Source organism: Sapajus apella, unplaced genomic scaffold, assembly GCF_009761245.1.
Source record: "Sapajus apella isolate SASKATOON/1434 unplaced genomic scaffold, GSC_monkey_1.0 scaffold37, whole genome shotgun sequence".
NCBI lineage: Eukaryota > Metazoa > Chordata > Mammalia > Primates > Cebidae > Sapajus > Sapajus apella.
The window spans coordinates 15629798-15637760 of NW_022436977.1; the positions used below are offsets into that span (position 1 = coordinate 15629798).

General features: G+C 35.4%; 1 protein-coding gene across 6 annotated transcripts in view; it reads left to right on the plus strand.

Annotated features, from left to right (window-relative positions):
* The window catches only part of ATP8B4 (ATPase phospholipid transporting 8B4 (putative)), a 381647-nt gene extending 376436 nt beyond the window's left edge, over positions 1-5211 (plus strand). For 4 of the 6 annotated variants that reach the window (XR_004274962.1, XR_004274967.1, XR_004274966.1 and 1 more), the window contains 2 exons: positions 2877-3044; positions 5125-5187. The gene's annotated coding sequence lies outside the window, so the exon portion shown is untranslated. Of the gene's footprint in view, positions 1-2876; positions 3045-5124 lie in introns of all 6 variants that reach the window. The other 2 variants (XR_004274963.1, XR_004274964.1) reach the window with 2 other exon arrangements.
* The last annotated feature ends 2752 nt before the right edge of the window (positions 5212-7963 follow it).

The following is a 7963-nucleotide window of genomic DNA, read 5'->3' on the forward strand; positions in this document are numbered from 1 at the left end:
CAATGTAGCAATACTGTACCTACAAGTTGAATATGCATGTGCCCTGTGGCCTAGCAATTCCGTAGTTTGATATAAACCTAGAGAAATTCTGTCACATTTGCACAAGAAAACATGTATAAGAGTGTTCTTTATAGCATTATGTATAGGAACAGCAAATTATGAAATACAGTATAGCAGTGAAAATGGACTAGCATGGTATCTTTCAATATGAGTAATTTTCACAAATATAACATTGGATTTTAAATGCAAGTTTGATAAAGACACAGTATCTTTATGTTTTAAATGTATATGAATTTTGAGAGCATGTAAGAATATTATATGTTGTTATAAATTAATGCATAGACATATAAAAGTATAAAAAAATGCAATATTATACCTAAAATTTATGATAATTATTACCTCTGGGTGGTGGAGGGCATCTTAGGTCAGGCCCAAAACCAAGGCCTCATACAGGAATAAGTACTGGGAGATGTAATCTCAGGGCAGCAAGGGTGAAGGAAAGGCAAACTGAGACAGGAAAGGAAGAGAAAGGAAAGTAAGGCAATGTGTTAACTACAGCATAGAGAACCATCTTCAGAAGAGTCCATTAGAGAAAGGAAGGGAGACAAAATGAATATTTTGGGTTCTTTCAGTCTTCTTGCTCTCATCGGTCATAATTTGCTCTCAGGAAGCTAATTCTACCATGCTTTCAGTTTCTCTCACCTGGCCTTTGCAGCAGCTGCCGTGGAAGGCATCCCCAGTGCTCTGTGGCATGATGCTTCATTCAAATCTGGAAGTAGTAAGAGGATCCAGAGATTTCTAGTGTTTGCCTGCTAGACCTCAGGCAGCGGAACCTCTGCCCTGAGTGTACTGCAGTGGCACTGGCAGCTCACATGGAACAGCCAACGGTCTAGGAGTCAGATGAGGGAGAGAGAATCTGAAAGGGTACATGTAAAATGCTCAATATAAAGGGAGATGAGACTGGGAAGTATAAGAGGATTCAGCTGCATTAATAATGTTTTATTGCTTAAGCTGAGTATTAGGTTAATAGCTGTTTGTTCTATTTATACCTTTCAGATAGATAGATAAGATAGATAAAAATGTAGATACAGATGTACAATCATGTGTCACTTCACAATGGGGATATATTCTGAAAAATGCATCATTACACAATTTTGTTGTGTGAACATCATAGAGCACACTTACACAAACCTAGATGGCATAATTTACTACACGCCCAAGCTATATGGCATAGCCTATTGCTCCTAGGCTACAAATGTGTACAGCAGGTTACTATACTATATACAGTAGGCGATTATAAGTATTTGTGTATCGAAGCATAGAAAAGGCACAGTAAAAATACAGCATAAAGAATAAAAAGTGGTATACCTCCATAGGGCACTTAACATGAATGGAGCTTGCAGAACTGGAGGTTGTTCTGGGTGAGTCAGTGAGTGGTGAGTGAATGTAAAGGCCTGTACACTACTGTAGTATTTATATACATGTACACTTAGGCTACATTAAATTTATTAAAAATATGTTTCTTCAATAATAAATTAACTTTAGTTAACTGTAACTTATTCGCTTTATGAACTTTTTAATTTTTAAAACTTTTTGACTCTTGTAATGACACGACTTTAGACACAAACATGTTGTACAGCTGTACTAAAATATTTTCTATCTTTATATCTGTATTCTGTAGCCTTTTTCTATTTTTAAGTTTTTTACTTTATATACTTCTTTTTTGTTAAAAATGAAGACCAAAACACACATTAGCCTAGGCCTACACAGGGTCAGGATTATCAATATCACTATCTTCCTCCTCCACATCTTGTCTTATTGGAAGGTCTTCAGGGGCAATGCATGAAGCTGTGCTCTCCTAGGATAACAATGCCTTCTTCTGGAATACTTCCTGAAGGACCAATCTGAGACAGTTTACAGTTAACTTTTTTCTTCTTTAAAGAGAAGACATATACTCTAAAATAATGATATTTATAATACAGTAAATAACCAGTAACATAGTTGTTTCTTATCAAATATTATGTACTGTACAAAACTGTATATGCTAGACTTTTATATGACTGACAGTGCAGTAGGTTTATTCACACCAACATCATCACAAACATGTGAGTGATACATTGCACAATGACTTATGATGGCTACAACACCACTCAGCGATAGGAATTTTCCATCTTATTATAATCCTATGGGACCACCATCATATATGCAATTAATCATTGACTGAAATGTTATATACATGTCTGTATATTATATATTAAATAATATATCTAAAGGTGTTTTGATCCAGTTCAAAGGGCTTTAACGACGTTTAATGTATTGAGCTACATTTTAAAACTTACAGGAACTATAGTTTTTTTCTTACTCTTATGTTGTAAGTTGTGTTTAGTTTGTTTTTTCTTTTTTTTTACTCTTATATTGGGAAGCACAGAGCTTGTGAAGAAGTATTAATCAATTTTTTAAAAATTGTATCTTCATGTCTGAGTGATGAGTTAATTAATTTGTACCATTCCTATAATGGGGTTGCACAGAAGAGTTGAATTTTAAAACTGTCCCTAAAGATAAGAAAATCTGGAAGAAAGTTGATAGAGAGGAGCCTTTCATAAAAACAAACTAAGCATGGGATGTAGAAAACTAGCTCAGGGAAAAGTAATAATTATTTGACCAGATCACATGCCTTGTGAAGGGAGAAATGGGGTATAGAGTTAGAAAAGTAGAACGAAGCTAGAATGCAGAGGAACTTGAAATACCTAGCAGCCTATATTTCATTGACAAAAAGAGCTGAAAATTCTAATCTATATTTTCCAGCCTGTCAGAAGTTTGATATAGTCACATGTCTGAGTTTTGACCAATAGAACATGTAAGGATGGCTTTTCTAGGCCTGGTCCATGAAACCTCCCTTGCTTGCTAAGCAGATGAAGAATATCTGGTAGAGCTCTCTGAGGCCCCAAAAGATGGCAGAACCACTAAGGAAGAAGCCTGGGTCCCTGGATGACTATGCACAGCAGAAACCCCACCATATCCTTTCTGTGTATCCCCAGTGGTTGGTAATGTAACCAAATAATAAATATTTGCTGTGTTAAAACACTGAAAATAACTTTGTTAAAGCATTTAGGCCATTCTGACTAATATATTACATAATTGCAATAATATACCAATCTTTTACTGCTAAAGAGTGAGCTTTTCTGGGGACAAAAACATAGCTCTTAGTTCACCTTGACTAGCACACAGATGATCAATAAGTATTTACGGAATTAATAAATAACCAAGGCAGAAGAAAGGACTAATATATGTTATAAGTTCTCCTTATACCCACATTTTCTCCTGAAGTGATTGTTGAAACAAACATGTAAAGAGAAAAAAGTTCTTAAATATCAGAAAAACAAAATAGCAAGTCAACAAGATTTCACCATTTCTCAAATATTCTGAGTATCTGACATTTGTTGCAGTAGAGAATAAAGATTGGTTCTGAAGTTTCCAAAAGGCAGAATCACACATCCTTCAAAGCAATTTTCCATCCATCATTCTCATAATAAAAAGAGCAAAACTCTCTAAATTCTATAGGTCCAAAGTAATTTCAGTCCCAGAATTGATACTTGTAACAAGAAAAGTTGGAGTCAATTTTGCAAGGCTATTTACTAGAAAGTCATTTTGATGCATTTACTCGGGGCCGCTATTTGTCATAGCTGAGTCAAAATGCATTAAATTGGCTTGAAATATGCAAATTCCCCCCTTTTTTATGACCAACAAATATCTGCAACACATTAACCCCAGGCAATCTTAGGAGATTTTCATTTTAAAGATATTGGCATTTTTTTTTTGAGTGTTGAGAGAATCATTAAATATATAATTAAGAATTCCCCATGGAGATTATTGATGCTAAGATTAGTAGATCAAATTACTACTACTCAAATATCCTCCCTTTCCCAAATTCTATATATATGTGTGTGTTTGTGTGAGTGTGTGTAAACATATGAGGAACCCCAAAATTTTCAAATTAAAAAAAACAGCTATCATTATTAAGCAGAAATTCTATATATTCATTTAAAGTAAATTAGCATGGCTATTATAACTTTAAAAGAGAAATCATGATACTTGGAGCATTCATTCATGTAAATTCTTAGAGAATGGGTAGATACTGAAGTTAAGAATGACTGATGGCCTTTTGTGAAATGAGCAAGCTTGGTAAATGCAGGCCTCTTGGTTATCTGTAGTTTGTCTTTCAGATTGTGTCTAAGTGTCTCCTCATTCTTACTTCTCCTGATCTTCAGCTCACGCCTTGCTTAGCCCTCTGCCAACAGCAATGAGGATGATTGTAGCACACATTTCTTGATACTAAAAACAGTTGATGAGGCTAGAGGATCACTTGAGCCAAGGAGTTAAAGTCTAGCCTGGGCAACATAGTGAGACCTCATCTTTAAAAATAAAAAAATAGCCAGGCGTGGTGGCTCACGCCTGTAATCCAAGTACTTTGGAGGCCAAGGTGGGTGGATCACCTGAGGTCGGGAGTTCAAGACCAGCCTGACCAACATGGTGAAACCCCATCTTTTATTTAAAAAAGAAAAAATTAAAAAGTTGAAATTTTAATATGGTTTGGCAGTTGTGTGAAAAAGTCCACACATGAAATTGACTGTCTTAAAAAAGCAACCTCAGACTGCCTTTATCCTATACATCCTTATTCTGCCCAACTCCCACCATCTTGTCAACCTCTATTTTGCCTCAATGCTTCATGCCAAAGCAACTTCTGGTACTCAGTTTGGTAATCTAGGTTCCTAATTGTTGAATATCTTCTCTCTCTGCACATGAAAACAAGCACACACATCTTTTTAATATTCTCCAATGTACATTATTCATGTTGTGAACTTTGTTCATGATTTTTTCTTAAGCAAAAACCAACCTCTACTTCAATTATAATGAAAGTTTCAAGTGAAATTTCTCAGGGAAAAAAGAGGAAAATATCTTGAATTGAAGTGCTAAGAGGAAACTTAATGACAAAGTACATCTCTAATTCTGTTAACTGACAAGTGTAAACTCATGCTAAAGTCTCCAAAGTATTAAAATAGCCTTACCATTTTAAAAATTCCTAGTAATTCAACTAAGTCATGGATTTTTAACATTTTTTTCTAGGTCAGTGAGTTTCATTATGCAAATGTGTCTGGTTCACAAGATGCTGGATTATGGATATCACAAGAAAAGAGTCAACAGTCCTAGTCACAAAAAAAGGTAAATGAAAGCAAGGAAAATGGTTCTGTAAGTAGTAACTTAAAATAGATGCTAGTGCAAGATATAGTGTGTTAAATTCAAAATATCTGTAGAATCAAATCTGACTTTTAAAGGAAATAGTATTATCGGAGAAAGTCCTAATAGTCCTATTACTATTTGAATCAAGAGGAAAGTAATAAACATCATAGAAGAGAAATAGCTGTGTGTTTTTCAGAGCCATTTCATATCTGTTCACACAGTGCTTACACATAAGAATGAAGCACATTATGGTTCAAAAGAAATGAAACTGCAAACAAAATACTATCAAGACACATTCCATCTCAGAAGGCTTAATGCTCTGTTACTTTTATGAAGAGTATTCTGTTCTGAATATCCATATCCAGAAATGTCCCCAAGAAAATACGATAGCCTTGAACAAAATAGAGGAACAACTGGAATCCTAAAATAGCAGAGCAGGAGACAGTGGAAAGTAGAAAAGACTTCTCAAGAGTGTTTCTTGATGAGACATGAAGACAGATGATGAATTGCTTTTACTATTTTCTCCCATGATTTATTTTTATGATTATATGATGAGAAATAGCATTTTATCAGAAAAACACTGACGTAAGTTTGATAAAACATTGCTCTGAAAGAGAGGAAGGCCCCCTGAAAAATTTAACAGGGTAGTCATTCAGGTCTTTCAATTCTCTACAATCTCTCTATGTGACTACATCTATACCAACATTTTCACACCATACAATAGCTCAAAGTGTTAACTTTATAAATCCAGAATAGAGTTCTCACTTCTTCTACAAACCCATACATGTATATATCCCTTCCTATCTGATATTTACTCCCAAATATCCTTCAGGGACTTCAAATCCACTGAACAAAAATCATCATCTTCACTGTAATTTACCATCCTTTGGAGAAGTGTTGTAATGACTGCTGCATTTGGAAACAGCTCATCCTTGACCTTTCCTATAAAGATTCAAAATCTCCTTGCACTAAGAGACATAAACTGCCAATGATAGTTTTAGTCTGTGTTTCTTACAGTGGGTTTTGTTCTTGCAGCAAAGAATAGTATAATCTATAGCTACTGCAGATATCAATGAATAAAATGTTACCAACTCTTCTGATCTTGTTGGCAAAAATTCTACCAGTGTGTTAGGGGTATCTTCTATTAAAAGCAGCATTTCTTTTGTGAATAGGTAGGTAGAGAATGGTTAGATAGGTGGATAAAGGAACAGAGAACTATACACATCAATGACTTATAACATAAAGGAGTAAGTGGATGAATGAATCACTGATCCAGAATGAAGCGAGTGAATTTCTCTTCTGAGGGTTTTTTCTTGATCTTCTATAAATATGGCTTGAGTTTTAGAGATCAATCCTGTTTTCAAATGTATTTCTCCATTTTGATACTACTTGTATCAATTTTGGTGTTTGGGAAATATGGTCATGAAACTTACAGTGGGAAATGATAAATGTTTGTATCTCACGTTTCCATTAGGATCTTTAAAAAATGTTCTGAACGAGAAAATACATTAAATGTTCAAATGTAAGTATACTATTTTTCAACTTTCCACTTTACTTTGGTCATTTCTTAGTTCTCATCTTTCTTGATCTAACAGCAGCTTTCAGTAAAATTGACCACTTCCTCTTTCTTGAATATTTTCTTTACTCGGCCTTGGTGTACCACTCTCTCTTGGTGTTTCCCTTACATCACTGGCTGTTCTCTCTCAGTCACCTTTGGTGGCTTCTCCATGTATACTTGACCTCTAGAACTTGTCCCACATCAGGGGTCAATCTTTGAACATTTTTATATATCCACAATCTCCTGTGATCTCATGGTCTTTAAAAATTATCTATATACCACTGATATTCAAAGCCAAAGATAATAGAAGATAACCAAAGATAATTAGAAGATAGCCCTAACATACTGGTAGAATTTTTGCCAACAAGATCAGAAGAGTTGGTAACATTTATTCACCTGTCACCTGAAGTCCTTTCTGTCTATTCAAATCTCCACAAGGATGTTTAATATTAATTGAGAGTCAACATGTTTAAAACAGAACTCCTAATTTTTCCCTCACTCTAATTCTCCTGTCTTCAGCTTCAGCTCTACCAACAGCAATTCATCTAGCCAGTTGCTTGGGCCAAAACCCTTGTACTTTTCTTTGATTGCTCTCTTTTCCTCACACCCCTCCACCAATCTGTCAGGAAATCTTGTTGGCTCCACCTTAAAAATATATCCATAATACTACTAATTATCATCATCTCTTTCTGTTCCAATTTTCTTACCCACATCCACTGCATTGAGTTGAGAGATCATCTCTCAGGCTGGGTGCAGTGGCTCACGCCTGTAATCCCAAAACTTTGGGAGGCCAAGGCGGGTGGATCATTTGAGGTCAGGAGATCGAGATCAGCCTGGCCAACATGGTGAAGCCTTGACTCTACTAAAAATACAAAAATTAGCTGGGCATGGTGGCGGGTGCCTGTATCCCAGCTACTCAGGAGGCTGAGACAGGAGAATTGCTTGAACCCAGAAGCTGGAGGCTGCAGTGAGCGGAGATCATACCACTGCACTCCAGCTTGGGCAATAGAGGAAGACTCTGTCTGAAAACAAAAACAAAAAACAAAAAAACAAACAAAAAAAAAACCATCTTTTACCTTGATTATTACAATAACTTTCTGTTTTTTACTTCCCTATAGTCCGTTCTCAACAGTCAGAGTGATCCTTTTTAAAGTTGAGTCATATCAT